This window comes from Giraffa tippelskirchi, chromosome 8 (genome assembly GCF_054371585.1).
Source record: "Giraffa tippelskirchi isolate mGirTip1 chromosome 8, T2T-mGirTip1v1.2.pri, whole genome shotgun sequence".
Taxonomy (NCBI): Eukaryota; Metazoa; Chordata; class Mammalia; order Artiodactyla; family Giraffidae; genus Giraffa; species Giraffa tippelskirchi.
The window spans coordinates 3,349,592-3,359,273 of NC_137282.1; the positions used below are offsets into that span (position 1 = coordinate 3,349,592).

The 9,682-nt window shown below is 47.0% G+C and overlaps 1 long non-coding RNA gene across 1 annotated transcript; it reads right to left on the reverse strand.

Annotated features, from left to right (window-relative positions):
* Window positions 1-4,674: 4,674 nt before the first annotated feature.
* On the reverse strand, window positions 4,675-9,408 carry LOC145517702 (uncharacterized). The gene is made up of 2 exons (XR_014062274.1): window positions 9,281-9,408; window positions 4,675-6,157 (listed from the first exon to the last, which is right to left on the reverse strand). It is a non-coding gene; the product is annotated as an uncharacterized LOC145517702 (long non-coding RNA).
* Window positions 9,409-9,682: the final 274 nt, after the last annotated feature.

Below are 9,682 nucleotides of genomic sequence, written 5' to 3' on the forward strand. Positions count from 1 at the left end.
ACATCATTACCAGAGCCTCCCTTATAATGTGACCCCAGGATTCAGGCTGTAAAAAGCAGTTTGGCACTTCAATGAAGGGAGCTCAGCCCCAGGCACAGTGTGGAACCCATGGTTCCCCCGTGTTCTCCTCCAAGGGCCCATGCAAGAGCTGTCTACCCAGATATCCCCCTTCCTAAGGAGATGCCCTCCACCCCTCGAGGAGCAGGCCTGGGGGACCCTTTCAGAGTCACTGGCTCTGCCATCCCCCGGCCCCCCCAGGTGACCAGTCTGAGGAAAAGTACCTGAGCCAGGATCAGCCTGTCCCGGGCTGGCCAGGGCCTTCAACGCTTGGGAGTCTGGATGGGGAAACCCGAAGGCCCCGGGTGAAGCAGGGGGATCCAAAGCTGAGGGTCGTGAAGCTGGGGGTGGGGGGCGGGGAGGGGGGCACGCTGGGAACCAGGAGCATCTGGAGGAGGAAGACCGGGCGAGCCGGCCTCGGGCCCCTTTCCCCTCGCAGGTCCCCGCCCACGGAGCGCCCTTCTCCAGGGGCAGAGAGGGGGGCCGCACGCCGCGCCTGGGAACTGGGAACGCGGCCTTATCTGTGATGGCTCCATGATTAAGGAACTTGCCGTGACATCACCTTGGATCGTCTGGGTGGGCCCTAAATCCAGGGACAAGTTTCTTTCGAGGAGACAGATAAGGAGAAGACATACAGAGACCTGCGGAGGAAGGTGAGGCCTGGAATTATCCCCCAGGAGCCAGGGCCGCCGGGAGCACCTCCCCGCCCAGGCCGGGGGGCCCTGGAGGTGGGCAGCACTGCCCACACGCCCGTTTCTGACTGCCAGCCTCTCGAACGGAGAGAACACATCTCTGTCATTTCCGTTTCCTTTTTCTATCATTGAGTTTTATTTTTTAATTTAATTTTTTTCCATGTTGGACTAGAGTGAGTCATATATATATATAAAAATATATATAATCATATATATATATATATAAAACTGAATCACTTAGCCGTACACCTGAAACTAACACACTGTAAATCAACTATACTCCAACATAAAATGAAAATTAAATTAAAAAATAAAACTCGATAAAAATGAAAGAAACAGAAATGTGTTCTCTCAGTTCTAGAGGCTAGCGAGCTCTGGGAGCTGGTGATGGACAGGGAGGCCTGGCGTGCTGCAGTCCATGGGGTCGCAATGGGTCGGACTCAACTGAGCGACTGAACAACAACAAAATCCTTTTTTTTTTTCGGGTTCTTTTCCCATACAGATCATTAGAGGAGGCTGAGCAGAGTTCCCTGTGCTATCCGTAGGTCCTTGTTGATCACCTGCTTTATGTACAGTAGTGTGTGTTTGTTAATCCCAAAGTCCTTATTTATCCTCCCCACCCCCATCACATTTCCCCTCCAGTAAGACATCTCTGTTGTCTTAAGTCACCACGTTTGCGGTGATCTGTACCAGAGATCACAGGAAACTAATACATCTTGTGAACCAAAACCATCTGACTACAACTGATGCGTCAGAATTCAGGGAAAGTTTCTCTTTGAAGAGCCAGGCCCTAAACACCGCCTTAGTTTTCATCCCTAAATTTTGTGTCCTGCCGCAGCTACAAGCAAGTAACAGACATGGCTCCCGTTCACTGAGCACGTAGCAGGTACCGGGAAACGGAATGTGTTCATCCTTAACTCTCACCGAAAGCCTTTTTCTTTAACTCTGCCCTCATGCTGTTCCCGTTTCATAGGTAAGGAGATGGAGGTTTGGAGAAGAGAGGGAACCAGGGCTGGAAGCCAGAGGAAGCCCTCCAGCCCCGAAGGCTCCCACCCCCTGGGGCAGAGGAGGAGAGGGAAGGAGGGAAAGGTCCCGGCAGGCTCGCGCTGACTCACCGGATCGGGTACACATGCCGGCGCCCTGGCAGCTGGAAAGAAGTTGGTCTGAATCAGGTCCCGATTCTCCTTCCTGGCCGAGGGACCTCGGGCCACCACCCACCCTCTCGGAGCCTCCGTCCCCTCCTGAGCGATGGGATTAAAAAGCCCCTCACTGGCTTTATGATTAAAGCGGAACTCTGTGTTCAGCAGGACGCAGAGGTTCAGCGAGGCTTGTGTGAGCAGGCAGAAAGCCTCAGGCCCCAGGCTGGTCTGAGAGGCGTTCACAGTCTCTCCGGGATTTCCCCCTTTGCCTTTAAAACTGTGCGTTTCAAGTATTGCTTAACAGAATTCTCTGAGCGGGAAGACTCACAGGGAGACTTGGTAAAAAAGCCCATCCAGGGCCTCACCCTGGTGCACTGGATTAACGTCTACTCCCAGGCAGCCTGGGAATCTTTCGTAAGTAATCCCAGTTGGTTGTTCAAATCAAAAAAGTTAGGAATCTCTGCACTAAGACAGCACTTTTTTTTTTTAATTTTTAATTTTATAATGGCATATAGTTGATTCACCCCTGGGGAAGGAAATGGCAACCCACTCCAGTGTCCTTGCCTGGGAAATCCCATGGGCAGAGGAGCCTGGTGGGCTACAGCCCATGGGGGTGGCAAAAGAGTGAGACACGAGTTAGCGACTAAACAACAAATAGTTGATTCGCAGTGATGTGTTAGTTTCAGAGTGCAGCAAAGTGATTCAGTTATACATATATTCTTTTTCAGAATCTTTTCCCATATGGGTCATTACAGAGGATTGGGTAGAGGTCCCTGTGCTATACAAGAGAGCCTTGTTGATTATCTATTTTACATATTTGTTGTTGTTGTTCAGTTGCTAAGTCGTCTTTGATATAGTGGTGTGCAAAAGTAGTGCTTCTTAAGCTCTAAATGAAAGTATTAGTCGCTCAGTAGTGTCTGACTTTTTGCGACCCCCACGGACTGTAGCCCACCAGGCTCCTCTGTCCATGGGATTCTCCAGGCAACAGTACTGGAGTGGGTTCCCACACCCTCCTCCAGGGGATCTCCCTGACCCAGGGATTGAACCCGGGTTTCCTGCACTGCAGACCAGTTCTTTACCATCTGCCCAAGGAAGGCCCTTAATCTCCAGTGAGCTTACCAGATACCTGCGGATCTTGTTGAAATGCAGATTCTGGTTCCTCCAACTGGGGGGGGGCCTGAGAGTCTGCATTTCTTACAAGTTCCCAGGGGATCCCCATGGGGCTGGTTAGGGAGCCACAGGCTGAGCTGCAAGAGGAATGACCCAGCAGGATGTGTATGGAATTTTCAGGCTTTAGTTATAATCCTCAAGGTCTGTCAGTGCCTTCCAGTCTTTGCAGGACCCACACTGTCTCCTTTAAGTATCGGAGCAGTCATGGGGGGAACTTTACCCTCTTTCTACCCATGAGGGTCCCAGCAGCCCGACACCCAGGCAGTTTTCTGCAGGGGAAACGGCAGTGCCCACGGATGCCCATGTGTGAAAGTCAGTATCGGTGCAAACGGCAGTGCCCACGGATGAGCATGTGTGAAAGTCAGTATCGGTGCAAGCTCACTCAGCCTGCGTGCACCCGCAGGGGGGGAGCGCACCTCCCCCCACCCCCCGCCAGTGGGGCCAGTGCACCCTCCATGTTCCCGGGGCTGGGTTTCTGGTCCTGGAAGTGCTGGGCTAGCACTTCAGACTGTGTCAGCCCCGACAGAAGTTTCCACTCTGGAATCTCCCCTCGAGCTGCCCCACCTGCCTCTCACCCTCCCGGCCTCCATGCCTGTCTGCTCGGTGGGGATAAGCTCTCGGCCCTTCCCACTTCCCTGAACTTTGGTTTCCTTTCCTTTCCGCCTGGGTGCACACACTATTTTTTTTTTTTTAACTTTTTACTTTGAAATAATTTCAAACTCTGAGAAGAGCTGTAAGAACAGGACACGTAGGAAAATGACTCAGCCCCTTTGAAAACACGCTTTGGCAGTTTCTTTCAAAAGTGAAGCCTCCATTTACCATAGGGCCCGGCAGCTCTACCCCTAGGTATATTCCACAAGTGAAAACAGGGACTTGAACACATAGCAGTGTTACTCACAGCAGCCAAAGGGGGAAAACAACACAAGCATCCATTAATGGACAAGTGGATAAGCAAAATGTGGTCTCTGTGTACAGCGGATATCAGTCAGCCAAGACAAGGACTGACGTTCTGATAAATGCTGCTATGGGAATGGACCTCAAAGACACTTAGTAAGTAAGTAAAAAAAAAAAAGAAACCAGACATATAAATCCACATATTGTATGATTCCATTTGCAGGAACTCCAGAATAGATAGATTCATAAATGTAGAAAATATATACCAGCGACGCAGGGAAGATGGAAAGGGACAGGGACTGCTTCATGGGCGGCAGGGGTGTTTTGGTTGCTGTTGCTGTTGTTTTGGTTTTCTGGCCACACCACCTGCCATGTGGGAACTTAGTTCCCTGACCAGGGGCCAAACCCAAGATCCTGGCAGTGGAGTTGCGGAGTCTCAACCACTGGATGACAGAGAAGTCCTTGAGGTTTTGTTTTGAGATGATGAAAGCGACTTGCAACCGGAGAGAGGTGGTGGGTACCTGGACCTGTGACTCTGTTAACTGTCCTTGAATTGTACGCTCTTCCATGGGCAACTTTATGTTAGGGGAGTTTCAGCTCAATTTTTAAAATTGTGCTAAAACTTATGGGATTCTGTTTTTTTCTGTCTCTGAACCATTTATGCCATCTAAATAGTTCAGCATGTATCCCCTAAGAACAAAGACAGCTTATGTAACTCCAGTAAAATTATCAAATTCAGAAAATTTAATATTATGCCATACTAATACCTAAGCTACAGTCCACAATCAAATTTTGCCAATTTCCCAATGATGTCATTTACAGCAATTTTCCTCCCAGTGCTGGATCCAGGATTACATAATGCATGAGTTGTCAAGTCTCTTTGCTCTCCTTTAATCTGGAACATTCTCTCAACCTTCACGTCTTTTTAAAAAATTATTTCTTTTTATTAAAGTGTAAATTTACTTTTTATTGAAGTATAAATTTACAATTTTGTGTTAGCTTCAGGTGTACAGCAAAGGGATTCAGTAATAACGTATATATATAGACTTTCTCAGATTCTTTTCCATTATAGGTTATTATCAGGTTAGTGCAAAAGTAATTAGGGTTTTGCATTGTTAAACTTTGCTGTTTGATATTGGATTACATTCTTAAATAAATGTGGTTATGTTATACATCATTTTAATGTGCATTTCTCAATTCATGTTTTTTTGCTAATGACTTATTACTAGCTGTTTATTTTATATTTATTTTAGACTAGGGAAATGATGTTAGACAAAAACAAATTGAGAGCTTTTCTTACTCAAGTTCAAAATGGGTTGTAAAACAGTGGAGACAACTTGCAGCATCAACACGCTTGGCCCAGGAACTGCTAACGAGTGTACAGTGCAGTTGTGGTTCAAGACGTTTTGCAAAGGAGACGAGAGCCTTGAAGACGACCAGCGCGGAGACCGGCCGGTCTCCGTCAGAAGCTGACAGTGACCCACTGAGAGGATCATCGAAGCTGATATTCTTACACCTACACGAGAAATTGCCAAAGAACTCAGTGTCGACCTTTCTACAGTCATTCAGCATTTGAAGCAAATTGGAAAGGTGAAAAGGCTTGGTAAGTGGGTGCCTCCTCAGCTGATCACAAGTCAAAAAATTGTCCTTTTGAAGTGTCATCTTCTCTTATTCTACAAAACAACCACAAACCATTTTCAATCAGATTGTGATGTGCGACAAAAAGTGGATTTTACACAGCTGGCAATGACCAGCTCAGTGGTTGGACTGAGAAGAAGCTCCAAAGCACGTCCAAAGCCAAACTTGCACCAAAATAAGGTCCTGGTCACTGGTGGTCTCCTGCCGTTCTGATCCACTCCAGCTTTCTGAATCCTGGTGAAACTATTCCCTCTGAGAAGTATGCTCAGCACGTCGATGAGATGCACCGAAAACCGCAATGCCTGCAGCCGGCATTGGTCCTCGGAGAGGGCCTGGTTCTCTCCATCCGACACTTGACTGCACGTAGCACAATCAGTGTTTCATAAGTTGAATGGATTGGCCCACGATCTTGCCTCACCCGCCATATTCACCTGAACTCTCGCCACCCGACAACCACATCTTCAAGCATCTTGACAACTTTTTTGCAGGGAAAACTCTCCCATGACCAACAGGAAGCAGAAAATGCTTTCCAAGAGTTCATGGAATCCTGAAGCACAGATTTTTACACTATGGGAATAAACAAAGTTATTTTTTGTTGGCAAAAATGTGTTGATGGTACTGGTTCCTATTTTGATGAATAAAGATGTGTTTGAGCCTAGTAGCAATGATTTAAAATTCACGGTCCAAAGCCAGTTACACTGGCACCAACCTAATACAAGGGGTTGAATACAGCTCCCTGTGCTATACAGTAGGTCCTTGCTGGTTACCTAGTTTATATGTAGGAGTGTCTTATCTGTTCATCCTGAACTTTTACTTTATCCCTCCCCACCTTGCCCCTCTGGTAGTTTGTTTTCTAAGTCTGTGAGTCTGTTTTTGTTTTGTAAATAAGTTCATTTGTATCATGTTTAGATTTCACATGTTAGTGATACTGTATTGTCTCTGACTTACTTAGGGTGATAATCATCTATAGCTCCTTTTTTCTCTGTGTGTGGTCTTTGCTATTTCTGAAGAGCCGGGGCCTGCTGTTTTCTTTGCAGCTTTTCTCTTGATAAGAGTCTGTCTCACATTGCCTTGTGACTTGATTCAGGTTGTGTACCTTTGTCGGGAATACCCTGGAGGTGATGCTGTCCTTCTCAAGGCACCATGTCCATTTGTCCCCTTACTGACAGCATCTACTTTTTGTCATATTTATTTATTTGTTTGCTCTGGATCTTTAGTTGTGGCTCATGTGATCTTTAGTTGTCGCATGTGGGAGCTAGTTCCCTGACCAGGGATCGAACCCGGATCCCCTGTATTGGGAGCACAGTCTTAGCCACTGGACCACCAGGGAAGTCCCTGATGTTCACTTTAATCACTTGTTTCAGGCACTGTCTGCCAGCTCTCTCCATTCTAAAGCTACCATTTTTCTCTTTGCGTTTAATAATAGTGTATGGTGTTTTTAATGCCTAGAAAAACTAGTAATTCACAAAATGATTTTTTGGTGCCAGGTGCTATTTTTGCCATTCATTTATTCAGTCTCTATTTAGTCTGCATGTGTGCATGCTTAGTTGCTCAATCATGTCTGACCCCATGGACTGTAGCCCACCAGTCTCCGCTGTCCAAGAATACTGAAGTAGGTTGCCATGCCCTCCTCCAGGGGATCTCCCCAACCCAGGCATCGAACCCATGTCTCCTGCGGCTCCTGCTTTGGCAGGCGGACCTTTCACCACTGAGCCACCTGGGAAGGCCCCTGTTTAGTCTAGGGAGAATATAAAGCCATATATATAAATGTATATATATATAATGATTTAAGATAGTCCCTGCCTTCAAAGAGCTCATTGTTTTGTTGGGGTGACAAGTCTCAAAGTCTCCAAATTCTGGAGGCGTGATTGTGTCCATTATATTAGCTACTTCTTTTATCAATTTTATAGCTGGAAGCATAAAACACCCTGATACTGGGTAAGATTGAAGGCAGGAGGAGAAGGGGACCACAGAGGATGAGATGGTTGGATGGCATCACCAACTCAATGGACATGAGTTTGAGCAAGTTCCAGAAGATGGTGAAGGACAGGGAGGCCTGGTGTGCTGCGGTCCATGGGGTCGCAAAGAGTCAGACACGACTGAGCGACCGGACGAAAACCAAGGACGGATGTATAGTCAGGATGGCCGTGGAAACCAAGCACTTGTTAAACCTCTTGCAAACAGTAGGACTGTTTGGTTTAGAATATTCCACTGGATTGAGCAAAGAACTGAAATAATTGTAAACAGGCCAATGCACAGAGTTTTGTTGTAAAAACCGTTTCAATACTGTGTGCTTTTAAAATGATCAATAATTTCTCTGTAAGTTTAATATTTTTAGTGGACTGACTCTTTGAATTGTTGGAATAAAACTTAAAAGGAACTGAGAGTATACTGAGTCCCACCTAGGTGGGTTAAAGGGCTGCCGTGTGCCTGTAAACAGACTAGTTTTCATCTATTCATTTTCCCTTATGTGACTAATCTTCATTGTCTTCCATGTGAATTGTCTAAAGGAGGGGAAAAGAGCGTACTGACAAAAACAGGTCTCTTGTGCAACTCGCAAGTATTTCTCACGCTGCGTCCCTCTGTTCATTCTGAGTGCCAGAAGAATGGTAATACATTGAGGAGCTAAGAGCAATGTGCACGTGGCTCAGATATTTGAGAGGGTCCCACTCTATTATTTGCTTGGTTTTCATAATTTCAGGTTGATTTTACTATAAAATTACCTATTTTACTGCATGATATATATGTGTGTATGCGTATATAGATAAATTAAATCACTTAACAGAATGTAGGCTGAGTTTCTAACAACTGGACAGCAGCTTGGAATAAACGCACAGGTCAGTCATGTTTTCCATGACTTTTTCTAGAAAAGACGGGCAAAACAACCACCGTGTACCTGACAAAAGAGACAAGTAAACAGCCCCGGGAAGGGAGGGGTCAATGGGCATTTTAAGTCACCACCTTTCAAATGTAAAAAACGCTTATTTGCTCTCAACCTGCCTTCTCACAGGTCTGGTTACTTTTCTAAATCTGTCAGCTTTGATGTAGTTTTAAAAGCAGCTCTTATTTTGTACTATTTAAGTCCTATATACTCACCGTAGAAAAGGTAGAATACAGCACAGTAAAAGAAAGAAATCACTCACGATACCCATCCAGAAATCATCTCGTAGGGACTCCCATGGCGGTCCAGGGGTTAGGACCCCAGAATCCCTGGTTGGGGAACTAAGATCCCACAGGCCACACGGTGCGGGGGTCGAGGCAGGGGGCGACCAGAAATAATCACATAGAAATGATTGCATGTATGAAACTTTTAAGGCGCGCTGTGTTCTCTATGTGAAATACACCTGTGTGTGCGACACCCATGAAAAATGAAAGCTCATCTCTCCACCCTTCCATCCTTCTCCCGCCAGAACTTGTGCAGGTCCTCTGAGGCCAGTCAGGGAGCAAGGGCATCTTCCCCTACCCTCGATTCCCAGTACACAGATAGGGACTGTTCCCACTGGCCTTCCCAGCTCCACCTCTGGCCTAGGATGGTCTAAGCCTCTGCACTCCCAGTGCAGGGGTCCTGGGTTCAACCCCTGGTCAGGGGACTGGATCCCACACGCCACAACTAGATAGATCACATGCTGCAACTAAGACCTGCCGAAGCCAAACAAATAAACATTTGGTAAAAAAAAAAGCAGTCACCACCTTCAAGGCTCTCCCAGCAAAGAAGACGTTCCTGGTTAGCCCGGATCACACACTTGGCAGGCCACACATGGTCCCTTTGTCTGTCAAATGAAGCTGCCTGTCCAGGCCTTTCCAACCTCGCAGTACCTGATGCTGGGAGCCAGGCAGCCAGAGGGCGTGGAGGCCTGAGGTCACACCCAGCGACAGCAGCAAGCCTGTCTCTGTTCCCAGACAGCCTTCCGGTGGCCTTGAGCTGGCAGAAGCTGGGGCTTTGCCCTCTGTACAGAAGATGGGCAGAAAGTCTGGGCAGTCTGTGTGCCTGGCACACAGCCCCAAAGGACACACAGATGTCTTTGTGGTGGGTGCCAGGGCCAAACCATGCCATGGAGAGCCATGTGATGGCTTTTAGAAAAAAAAAAGTGA